The following is a 12995-nucleotide window of genomic DNA, read 5'->3' as shown; positions in this document are numbered from 1 at the left end:
GTGGCCACTTCTCATGACTGAGTAAACAGGGAATTGCAGCAGATGGAAAAGAAAGGATCACAATATTATTGTAGGCAGAGAACAGTTAATAGAGTCAAGTTACTGAGAGGTAGATGCAAGTGTATCACACTAAGAAACTGGGACAACCCTCCATGTCAGCAGCACTGTTAAGAACTGGATCAGTCCATACATGAAGAGTCACAACTAATTGTGCAGATGGCTTTCACTGCTGGGGAGCGTAAAGGTGCATCAGGACCTTTGCTTGAGTTTCAGCTCACTTCATCTATTTTTGTGCTTATCTTTCTGAGACTGATAATGCATTACTAGCACCAGTTATACAAGTTGTAACTGGAAATTTTGCAGGATGACTGGGATTATTTGGTATACAGAACATAATTTCTGGTAGCTTATAGAATAGAAAATCCTATAAATTACGGTTTTAAAGTTCACTGGGCTGGATACTATTAAGATGGCATTTGTAGTCAATGTAAAATACCTGATATAGACTACAACATGACACAAAGCCTCATTTCCTTTGGACATGTCATAAACTTTCTTCAGGGCTACGTGTTTACCTAATTCCATGAAATTCTTCACAAAAAGTCTCCTTAATAACTTTCCAAAATGAAAACTTACTCTTTAGACAATATGATGGCCAACCCTGTGCAATCTATGCTGGGGTGATGCCCACTGATGAGCAGCTTTGCTGTATAAGACACAGATGAATATTTGATGATGTAGTTATTTATTTAGTGTATCTGTAGAGACAGTCAATCTTTTTTTATGTGATTCTTCTTAGTCATCAAAAAGATTTGGGAACATTTGGCTCCTACGCCACCTGACCTGCTGACATTTGTTGGGATCAAATGTTTATTGTGGGACTGTAACCAGGACAGCATCAAGATCTAAAAGGAAAAGAAGGAAAGAAAAAAGCTACTTTTTAAAAAAAGTGCAGTAAACGCCTTGTTTATAACTTTGATGCATTTTTCATCATATGCGCATATGTGGCAGCTGAAATAGGTGAGGTTAGGTGGTTGCTTGTCCAGGCCTTTGGGTATTATCTTCAGCCCTGCATGATGAACTTCAGACCAAGTTCTCTGTGCCTGAGGCTATCTGCTTGAATGGGAGAAACATTCACATGTGATGCATTCTGAAAGTCACATAGCAAAAACAAGTTAATGGTGAACTATCAGCAAAGATGTTCAATGAACAATGCAAAAATACATCATTTCTAGTGGAACTGTCATGCAGCTCAACCTTATGGACAAACCAAACCAATTTCACAGAGATCAAAGAAAGGAGGGATTCTTCAGCTGTTTATGTACAGCTGCTAAGAATGGAGGTAGCAGCACAAAATCAGAAATACTCATTGTTAAGAGGAAAATTAATTTAACTAGCATTCTGAAACCTGTTGGAATAATTTTTACAGTAAAATCTCTTGTTTTATTTTGTCTCCAATGAGAGAGTGAGTAAAAGAGGAATACGAGGAGGAGACAGTGTAAGGAAGATATATTCCCTGCTAAGGACAACCACTGAGTATTTTTGAATTATTAATAACTTAGATCCACAGGTGCTTTAGTGCAAAGTGGCTCAAGGTACTAAAAAGTAACAAAGCATAAGATATGGGTGGGGAAGAAAAATCTCTCAGAAATCACTGAATTTGTTTAGAAAACAGGAAAGCTATTTAAGAGCTAGTGGATTAAAGAAAAAAGTCTCAATTTCACAAGCATAATAGAGAACAATGTTGTTTAAAATGCCATCCTGGGTCAACGTATGAAGGTATAGTTAGGAAATAAAAAGCCTACATAGCAAATAGATAAAACAGGATTAAAAAAAGCCATCAATTTAAATTAGAAGTTATGTAATGTAAAAATAGACAAAAAAATGACAACAGAGGGAAATAATTGTCTGGCAGGGCTTAAGACCATAAAATGACTTAAAAGTATATAAAGAACAATGAAAGTCTTAACAAGAGTACATGCTGCTGCTTGATGCAGATGATTAAACAATAATGTTGCAGAAAAGACGAATATTCAATAAATATTTCTGTTCTGCATTTGGAAAGAAGAAAGAGGATGCACTTATATCACATGGGCCAATGCAAAATTTTCCACTCCATTAGTGACCAGAAGGAATGTGAAGGATATACTGGGGTAAATATTTTAAAATCAGCAGGTCTGGATAGCTTATATGGGAATACTAATAGAGCTTATTTAACTGATCTTTAACCTGCTGACATTGATACTTTATAAATCCTGTAATAGTAAGGAAATAGCAGAATACTAATGGACTGTCCTATGCCAATATTAAAAAATGGCAAAGTCAATAATCCTAATAGATGTGCACCAGCAAGGCTAACAGCAGTTCAGGGAAAGAATATTAACTGATAGAGAATCATCTGACAAAAAAAAAAAAAAAGAGACAGGAATGTATTTTCCAGAATCAAAATAATCTTGATGAAAAAACCCCATAAAGAGTAATTTAAGCGTTCCTGCCCTGAGCAGGAAGATGACTAGAGATACTCTTAAAGTACTTTCTAACCTTATCTTGTACAGTTTCATGAAAAGATAACATGATTACCAACAGAGAGTCCTCACCGGACAGGAATGAATATGCATATGAGATGTGAATTCTGCTTGACTTTATCTCCTAGATTGTTTTCTCACTGAGTGTTTCTTTGTGTATAGCATTCAGATCAGGGGCAGTGCTGGCACCTTTGTACCTGGGTGACTCCCATTTGCTGAGGGAAACGTATGACACAGGATGGCTGAAGCACAGGAAAAAGAGTCCAGACAAGTTTGTCTGCTGGACATAAAGCAAAACAGAATGAAGTCATGTTGCCAGTGCTTTGCAAAAGCCATGGAAGGAGTATTAGGATGAATTTTAAATTTAGTGCTATACAGCATTTTCATCATTGCTCTAGAAGTAACTATAAACTCACTTCTGATAAAATATGCAGGTATTAGGAAGCCTGGTGGAATGGCAGTGATGAGGGGAAAGCATTTATATGGAGCAGGCTGGATCACCTAGCAGATCAGATACATTCAAGTAAAAAGCCTTTTACTACAGCCAGATGCAAAGTTATGCATGTGGGAACCAGATAGGAGATTAGGAGATGTGTAATCAGAAACGCTACCCTGGAAAACAGCGCTCTGAAAAGGATCAGGGTCGTCAGAGCACAGAGCAGTTTCACTCCAGTGAGATACTGTGGCAAAAAGGGTGAAATCAATCCTTGAATGTATAAACAAGGGAATAGTGAGCAGAGTACCACGCTGCTTTTCCCTTTGTGGTACTCATGAGACTAATCATATGCAGGATGTTTGTTTTCAAAGGTTGATGAAAAGCTGGGGAAGGTGCAAAAGAAGCTTAGTAATGATTCAAGATTTAAAGAAAATGCCCTGTTGTAGAAGACTTAGAGTGCTCAACCTGTCTGGCTTACTGAAAAAAGATGAGTTGATTTATGGCTTGATTAATAAATGGGTACTGTTGGAGGCATAAAACACTAGCAAGAAAGGGCTCTGAGCAGACTAAGTCATGGGAGGACTGAGTGCAGGAATTATAGCACCAGACAAATTCAAGTGAAGAATGAGACACAGAAAATTACTAACCACTAGAACAAGCTAATGTGCTGAATTCTTCATCTCCTTCTGTCTTTATATCGAGACTAGATGTTTTTCTTATTGGCCTACAGTCAACTAAAAATTGTCAAGAATGAGTTATAGCATTTAATAATGGAATATATCTGAGAAAATTAATGGTCTATGATATCTAGGAGGTCATTCTATGCGATAGTGATCTCTAAGATCCATGACAGTGTAGGAGAGAGATATATGTATTATTATGATTATGTCAATAAGCAGTAGCTAAATATGCAACTTTCCCTCTGTCCTGCCCTTTAAATGCTGCCATTTAATGATAACAAGATGAATTAAGGTTGTCAAGATAACTAATGAAAGAAACCGGAGGACTGTAAAAGTTCATGACTAATTTTATTGATTTAGATATGCCAGTAGATGGTCACTTTACCAGTTAGACTGGCATAATACATGGGAAATATAACTTGCTGGGTGACTTCCTTTCCCCTTCTTTGTTCCTCTGTCTAGAAACTTCTTCCTTTGTCTGTGACATGCACCTATGGTAAGTAACCTGGCCTTGTGTGCACATGGTATTAACAAAAACAGCTAAAGTATTTTTGAAAGACATGAAAGGAAGTGGAGATGCTGGGTAAAAGCCTATTTTTGCTTTGGTTTTGGAACCAAAAATAGGTTTGTACCAGAACAGTAAGAAACAAAAAAACCACAACACTGCCATAGGAGGCAATGTTTAAACATTATTTTGATGTTTGAATATGGGAACCTCCTTTGCCAAAATGATATTTGATGTTTGGATCACCAACACTAATAGGCATGAATTGCTGCTAATTTCGTCCTGAGAATCCCTGTAGTAGCAACCTGCATATCCGAGTGCCTAAATGATTTTTAGAATTGGGCTCAGGAGAACTTTCATCCTGCATAATCCCAAAGCACTTCAGAGGCCTCCATGGCTGTAGGGCAAACCTGGGTGTTACTGAGAGTGCACCGCCTTCCAAAGTAACAGTTTAAGAAACTGAAGAATCTCATCAACAATGCAACTTCAGGAGAAATTTGGGGAATGAGAAACGGAGAAGGGCAGAGTAGATAACTTGTATCTAAAGCAGTCAGCTTATGTGACCAATGTATCCCCTTCTCTTGCTGCTTCAGTACTGTTTGTGAACAGCTTTTGTTCATCTCGGATGTTTTTGTTATTCAAAAAGCTCTTGCCCTGTGGAATGTTCTCAAGCAGCTCGTTGTGAATATTTGATACACAGAAGTAGGGAGTCAAGCCATGATTTTTAGCTCTGAATCACTTCTGTGTATTCCTTTGACTCATCCACTTTTCACAGAATTTCGAATCTCAGAGGAACACTTTTTCAATTTCATTCATACTGTTTAATTGCTGACAACCTTTTTCATTTATCTTTTTGTATAATGTAACCCTTGTCTTTTCCATCATTTCTCCTCATCCATTCCCCTCCTCTCCCTGATTTATTATCACTACTTGACTAATGTTTGAGAATTGTATTGTAAGTGACTTGGAGCAGACACTTGTCATTTTACTGTTGTTCAGAGCACTTTGCATTCATATGTGTTGTATAAACAAAAACTATAGCTCCAGAAATATTTAGCCTCTCAATTATATTTTGCAGTATAATATATACCAAAGACACTACATGAAACAGAATTATTTATTATAATTATCCCATCTCTGGTACTGATGTTAAAAAGCATTTCAGGTGAATCATGTGCCTTCTCTCTTCTCTGTCTCAGTTTCTTAGCTAGCTCAGACTTACAAGATGCATCAGTGGAGTGCTGGCATTGGGTTGTTTGGCATTCTAGAAGCCCTCTTTGCTTATCCTGCTTTCTACTGCTGTGTCTCAAAGCCTTCTAGCAAAGAAAATGTGTTCCCTCATTTACGGATGGGGAAACAGAAAAACAGAGATGTGAATTTGAAGGCATTGAGAAGGCCTGGAGCATGTCTGTGAACAAGGCTCCAATCTCATGGCATTTTTAATGGGCAACACTTCTCAGAAAAATACATTATTGGATCAAGTCGGACTGCACATATCCAGGTTTGTACAGCTACCCACCCTTCCACAAAACAATGTTTGCATTTTGTTAAACTTGGCAAAAACCCCAGGAAACAGAGTTGCCACCAAACCCTTCAGGATCTGTAAATTCCACATCTGTGGTATTTGCTTTACTTCTGCCTGTGCATCCAGAGTCCCATGACAGATTATTTTATTTATTTTTATTCAAAACTCAAGCAAATACAGGCTTACTTAGCCAGATCTCAGTCATGCCTCTGGTAAATCTTGCCTGTTACTTGTTCTATAGGCAGTCTCAGCCTGCTCTGTTCTGAAGGACCCGTCTGGTGTCTAACGCACATGAAGGCAAAGGAGGTAGTGAAGGATACTAGTGCTCTGCTGAGCAATTTATCTGTTCGTCCAAAGAGATGACCCCTGAACAACATCCCAGAGGAAGCTTAAAAGCTTTGACAGTCTCTGTGAAAATGTCTTGCTAACATTCATTCCCACGGATACCTTGAACGGGAACACGCCTGGACAGGGCTTTCCTAAACAGGTACTTTATGAGACTAAGAAATGCTTTGTTGCATGGCACATCCATAGCATCTTTTAGGGATAAAAATTTCCTATCTGCTGTGCTTAGTTTCAGAGCCAAGCTCTCACCAAATCATAAGGTATGGCACATACCTATTACAGAAAAATGTCTTGAAGGAAAGTAGATAGAGCAAAGATACACAAACTTCACTATTACAATTTATATCTAGGGGAAAGAATATGCTCTGAGTAAGGGAATGATTTCAGCAATTCCAGAGAGAAAGGTCAGAGTTTTCAAAAACAGCTCAGGATTCCTTGTGGATTGCCGCTCAGCCTTTAACATTCTGAGGATGATCCCAAGGACAGCACCTTACTAGCAGACACCGGCACATGCACAGATAAACGAACAAATGTTTATATGGCTTCAGTTTTGGGCAGAGATACATTAAGGACCTGTGTGGACTGAAGTCCTGCCTCAGTCCCTTTGTGAATTAAGTACTTTGTCAGGAGTGATGACTATAGCATTAATGTCTGTAGCCATAAAAAGAATCCAAAGGTATTTCTATAGAGCCTACAGGGATGGGGGAGAGCCCCTGCTACAAGCAAAAGAAAGAATAGAGGAACCCATCAGACCTGGGAGGCTCCTCCACTTTGAAGGAATCACATTTGAAAATTTCCTTCACAGTTTCTTCAATAAAACCACCAAAAGAATGAAGGCAATGAAAATCCATGGCTTATACATTTTCAACCCTCATCAAAAAGAAAAAGAGACAAAGCAGGCAAAAAAACCTTCCTTCTTCAATTTCTTTGTAAGCTTCAAGACTGGTATTTGTTCTTCAATTTCTTGACAGAGAAGCCTGTGTTTTAGATGTACCTCTGTGAAGCATTTATTAAACAAAGGCAGAGCATGTCCTCTGCATTCTGTATACCCAGAGAGAAGGAATTCACAATTCCCAGTTGCAGGACATCCTCAGCCAAATGGGAGAGAAAAAGCCAAACCTCCCCAAGGAGAGGAAAAACCCTGTTTTCAGCCTGAGAGTTTTAAACAATTGTGATGAAGTGTTCCATGATACGTGTTTCCTTCAATGCACTGGCTGGCTGGCGGCAGATGGAACCAAGGCTGGGTAGAGAATGGGGAGTGTTATAAGGTGAGATTCATATTCGTTTTATTGCAGAACCCATTAGAGTGTAGTCAGTGAGGCAGGAAATTAGTGTAAGGGTGATTTAATGAGCACATGGTTAAACCCTGCTCCAGAAGGCCGGATCCCATTCCTCACTAGTTCCTAAGCAAGGTCAGACACGTCACTTGGACTAAACTGGTAAGACTAATAGAGGTTCCTGATTTCCCAGGTGCTCCTTTTTGTAGACTGGAGCTGGATTTCCAGAAGCAATGAACATGCACAACTGGAATGTAATTTTAAGGAGTTATATAAAACTAAATTCTCTGGGGAAAAAGAGATGCTACAAATCTCAAATTCATGATTCCTTTTAACAGTAACATGTCTGAGCTTCAAACCTTCATCTACAGAGCGACATCTCACCTCACTGGGAATAACTACACTGGCAGCAATATTTGCGATGCATTCAGAGACCAGTGTAATGACCACATTAAAGCAGTTACTGAAGAAACAAGTAATTCTTTTTTTCACTGTAACAATTGTGCAATAAATAAAACACAAATTACAGTGAAGGAATAAGCTCTGCCAGCAACAATATGAATGAGTGAGGAACTAACTTGGATATTGCTGCACTGCACTCTTTAGTGTGCCCAGATACAAGAGTATAGTAGCAAGCAAATATGATTATGCTACTTTCCAAGATGTTTCCATACAATTTGGTGTGATGAGGCACCCAAATGAATAAATCCTTCCAGAACCAGGCAGGGTGGTGCAGAGACATCTGAGCTGCTTCTGTGCACACATATAGAGGAACAAGTTCAGGTGTTACATATGATCAGTGTTTTTCCAGATAAAGGCAAGGCACTCATGACAGGATTATGAGATCACTAATAAGATCAGCTGCATCTCCTGTGTCTGTTTACAAGTGGCTGCAGAGGGGGTAGAGCGTACTTAGGTCATGGCAAACTCTTTTCATCTCGGAGTCAGCTTCCTGCGTAGGAGCCTGGATGCTCTGCAAAGAACAGTGCTCCCTTCAGGCACTAGGCCTTGAAGAACTCAGGTCTCCCAGTGAACATGTGACAAAAAGACATTTCTAGGAATCCTCTTTCCTTTATCCCCTAGGTTCACCCTACTCCCACTTTTACCATCTTATAATCTCAACTCCATTGTTTGTTTGTTTGTTTGTTTTTTTCTCTTCCATTACTAGCTTAAGCTGAAAGAAACAAGGTTCTACAAAGAAAAAAACAGCTTTTCTGGACCAGCTTGTGCAGCTGGGGAGAGCTGAACAAGCTCTCAGGTGTACAGCACCACCACCAGGTGCTTGACTTGACATTTCTCTCTCCTGCCTGTCCCCTCAGCACAGTACAGCGTTTGCCTTCGTTCCCCTCTCATTCTGCGAGCCCTCTCCTTTCCCCTCATCACCTCCTTCCTCTCTCTGCTTGCTGTGATTAGACAGGAGAACACAGATTTATGTATTCTCTACATGTGCTTCTCGTTTTTTCCGGTCCCTCTCTGGCTGTTGATTTCTCCTGGTAGGTGAGTATCTGTTAGCTGTCTTCTTCCTTTCTTTCTGACCTTTCCTCTGCTCCTTGTAAGGCATTCTCTCCTCTCACGCTGTGAAACGTTCATGCTGTCTCATACTGTGAAATGATCTCTCTCACGCTCTCTCTTGACTATATGTCTAACACTCAGTTGTATCTAAAGGATGCTGTTCCACAATAAATACATAAGCACTGCATCAGGCTGCTGTCCTCTGCAGCTGCCTAATCCAATATGGTATTTTAAAGGTACTTCTTAGAACATCAGATGCCTTAGCTATCATAGCATTTTCCTTCTCAGCTCTTTTGAAAGATATATATAAAACAAATTCATTTTTTACATCTAGCTTGAGGTCAGCAGCACATGCAGTGCTGTCTTAGTTTGCACAGCTTGGTTGCTTAGGTAGGACTAGCTGTGCATTATTCTCCATTTCCCCTTTAAAATGCTCCATCTTTCTGATACTCCAGCTCTGGCAGTGAGATTGTGCAATCAGGTGACTCGGTGACAGGCTGGTTTGCTGCATTGTGGCATCCTCTCAGCAGCCACAGCGGTTTGTACACAGAGCTCCCCGGGTGAAGGCTGACAGGAACACCAGCCAGTAACCCGGGCATGCCGGGGTTACCCAGAGCTATGTGAAGCTGTGGCTTTTTTTGAGCGTGCAGCATCTGCTGGCCCTGCAGTTTTGGGGCTGAAAAGCAGCCTCTCAAGAGAATACCTGCCTTTGAGAGAGTCATTGCGGCCAGACATCTTGAGAATCCTTTGTTATAATGGCCTCAGGGCCTGCACAGATCGGATGTTGCCTCATCATTGAGACCATTTATTATTAATATCAGAAATGCTGTGTCATTAAACAGAGGTCATGAAAACATCCTTATTCTGCTAAAAACATTAGCTCATCATTTCTGGTACTACAGAAGGCAGGAGAGACCAGAAAACCTAGTGGCTGTGAGAAAGAAAATGTGGACTGCATCAGAGGCCCGGGAAGACCAGAGAAGAGCCCAAAGCTGATAGCTCACAAGGAAAGGTGGGATGTTGCTTAAGACAGCTCTCTGGGCTCAGGATCAGCTGCCATGTCTGCGTTTGTGTCACTTCGGGTTACCATTTTACCCCACAATACTTTGATTTCTCTCTCTATAATGCAACAAAACTAAAAGTCTTCCTCACTTCTCTCTGAAGACTTTAAGGCACTTCGGAGGCATTAGCTAGTTAACCGTCGCTGCAGAGAGCTGCTGTTACCTCCTTTTTTAGAGGGAAGCCAGAGGTACAGAGGGGTTATTTGTTTGCTCGTGAACTCTGGTTCAGGATTGCCATCTCCTGATTTCTAATCTTAGAGAAAGGCATTTTTTTTCCTGTGTTCTCATGCTGCTGAAGAGTTAATGGAGCAACAGAAAGCATTTTAATTTATTTTACTAACTATTCTTTAAATTTATTTTCTTATTCCTCTTCCGTAGGCAATTTTTTTAATCTGAAGAGATACTTCTGTGTGGGAAAACAGTTCCTGTAGATTATGTTTCACTCGTTTAACAGTGAAGCTGCAGAAAAATATTTCCTTTGCTAGCTGTGTTTGATTTCCTGCACTGCAGGGATGTCCTGTCCGCGTCCAGATTCAACAAGAGGCACATGGGAGTTGTACCCCTTAGCTGCTTGGGGTTTTTATTTGTTTTTGTTACGGATTTCTTCAGAAGAGTAAGTATGAAGAACCTGTACCGCGGGTGCACCAGCCAAGATGCATTGCCACATCTTGTACCCAGCCAGGGCAAGCACTGCCTGCTCTGAGGGAGCTTTTTCAGCTGCGTGTTCCTGCCACACACCTGAGCACACACCGCCAGGGTGCGATTCTCGGGGGAGAGGGTGCATGCCTCCTCCAGGTTTCGGGTCTCTCCTCGCCGCGGATCCCAGCAGGCCTCGGGGGGAACCCCTCGGCCGGTCCGTCCGGCTGCGGGCCGGGCAGAGCAGCTGCACCGCCGCGGGAGGGCGCGGATTTTGCGCCCCGCTTGGGGGGGGCTGGCGGGGGCCGAGCCGCCGCCGCCCCGTCGCTGGGGAGGCAATGCGGGACAGTAGGGAAAGAGTTAAGGGAAGGTGGCGGGGCAGGCCGGCTGTCGGAAGCGAGCATGTGCAGATTGCACCCGCATCCATACCGCGAGCGAGTGTCAGTGGCACACTTCATCTCCCGCCGCCGCCGGCCGCAGGGCACCCATGGACCCCGGTGAGGCGATGAGCCGCGGAGCGGCGGGGAAGGTGGGGGGGACCGAACAGCGGCACCAGCACCGGCACCTGCCCGCGGCCCGCCGCCGCCCCCACGCCCTCCCCGCCGGTAGCTGCGCGGCGCCCGGGGCGGCCTCCGCGCTGCGAGTGGCGGCTAGGGATGCGCTGCCCGGGGCGGAAAGCGGGGGCCGGCGCCCGGCGCCGTTTGTTTCGGTTTCTGGCGGCGGGAGGGCCGTGCCGCCTCCGCCGGGCTGCGGCCGCGCTTCCCGCCGGGCGGGCGTCGCGCAGGGAAGGCGGGCGGGCGCCGGCCTGAGCTAGACAAAGGCGGGCGGCGGAGCGCCAGCTTCCCCGCCTGCTGGCGGGCCCTGCGGGGGGCCGCGGGTAGGCGCGGTGGGAGCCCGGCGTGTCGCCCCCTCCCGGGCAGCAGGGCCGGGCGGTGCGGCCTGAGGGAGCGGAGGCCTCCAGGGCGCCGCCCGCGCCGCCCCCCGCTGCCCCCCGCTGCCCGTCGGAGCGATCGCCGGGCCGGCGGCGCGGGAGGTGTCGAGGGGACCTTGCTCGGGAGCCCTCGGCCCTGCTCGAAGGTACTCGGAGCTCTCGGGGAGCAGGGTGGGAGAGTTGTTGGAACTGGAACTGCTTTTCACTTTGAAGTGCCCCTTTTTGACAGAAACTAAGTGTTTTGGGACTTTTTTTGGTATTAATTTAAGTAAAACTTTATTCCAGGGCATGAGAAATAGATCTGAAGCAGCCCAGCGTTTGCAGAGCAGAATTGGGAGGTGGGGGCTGGCTGCCATCCTTCAGTGACTTTTCTGCAACCTTGTGAATTACGCATGGTTGTAACGCCTGGAGGTCAGGGACCCATATGGTACAATGAGCTGAAAATAAGAGATTTTTGTTTTGGTTTGGGAGTTTTTAAATTTCAAATTAGTCTCAATATGTTTGCTGTTTTTCCATTTTTGGTATGGAAAAATATTCAGAATAGCTGAATTTTGGCGAAATTGAAAATCTGATTCCTTTTGTCTCCCATCCTTTGCACTGGGGTTTTGAAAATTGTCTCTAGGATGCTTAGGAGCAAGGATGCTGGGAGGCTGGCCTGCCCCTCTGATCTCCAGTTGGAGTGTTAGCTGGGACTTCCTAAAGAGCATTTGGCATTGCTAGTCCAAAGCTATGGGGGAAGTGCAAACTTGTCATGACTCCTAATTATGTAGCAGGAGCAGTAAAACTCTTATCAGATGAAATATTTACTATTGTTCTCCAACATCGTTTATTTGACAGGTTTGCCCTGTTTCCCCTTTAATTCTGAGGAAAAAGCAGTCCTCGCAGAAGCTGGATTTTTTTGCAGGCGAGGTGGTAACAGCTCCGTGACTGCCAGAGCTGCGTGCGTTGGGGATGTGCAAGAAGAACAGATTGCCCAAAGAGCTCTGTTCTGTGGTTTACAGGAACACAAATGCATTAATATATGTACGGCATCAGAGATGGGGCTGGCTACTGGTTGGTGGTAAACAGGGAGTCATGCAAAGAAAAATTGCCATAAAATTATTGGGAAACAGAAAAGAAAGACTCACTGACATAGAGCTGTTAATGCCTGTAGCCACTTTGCGGCCAGCACTGAGGAGAACCTTGTAGGAAGTCTGTAAGACACTCCGATGCCCGTGGCACGTCCTGAAGGTCCTTCCTGAATCCCAGTGAGAAGGTATGACCTCTTCCATGCAGGGTTGTCAGTTTTTCGCTGTGCAGTGACAGCAAAGCTTGCTACTGTGAATAAATTAAGATTGTTCACTTAAATTTGAAAGTAGGTATTTTCTCCTTGAGAAGCGTTTGTGCATATGTGTGCAAATTTCATAGTTCTGTGTTGAGGCTCCCACTGAAGAACATGGGTGTACCCGTTTGCAGAAGGGGAAGCTGAGGTACAGAAAGGTGAGGTTTCACAGGTAGATGTGAAATTGAAACACGAGAGTTAACGCTATGTTATTTGGTTTATCTAGTAGCTATAGCAGCTT

At 43.4% G+C, this 12995-nt stretch overlaps 1 protein-coding gene across 9 annotated transcripts in view; it reads left to right on the top strand.

The window, feature by feature from the left end:
• Positions 1–9642: 9642 nt before the first annotated feature.
• Positions 9643–12995, top strand: part of TMEM229B (transmembrane protein 229B) — a 36734-nt gene continuing 33381 nt past the window's right edge. Inside the window, exons 1-2 of one of the 9 annotated variants that reach the window (XM_071809303.1) lie at positions 10825–10999; positions 12271–12688. The gene's annotated coding sequence lies outside the window, so the exon portion shown is untranslated. Of the gene's footprint in view, positions 9818–10455; positions 10480–10824; positions 11000–11437; positions 11580–12270; positions 12689–12995 lie in introns of those variants that run through there. The other 8 variants (XM_071809299.1, XM_065838643.2, XM_071809298.1 and 5 more) reach the window with 8 other exon arrangements.

The sequence above is a fragment of the Patagioenas fasciata genome, chromosome 5 (assembly GCF_037038585.1).
Source record: "Patagioenas fasciata isolate bPatFas1 chromosome 5, bPatFas1.hap1, whole genome shotgun sequence".
Lineage (NCBI taxonomy): Eukaryota > Metazoa > Chordata > Aves > Columbiformes > Columbidae > Patagioenas > Patagioenas fasciata.
This window is presented reverse-complemented; position numbering and strand designations above follow the sequence as displayed.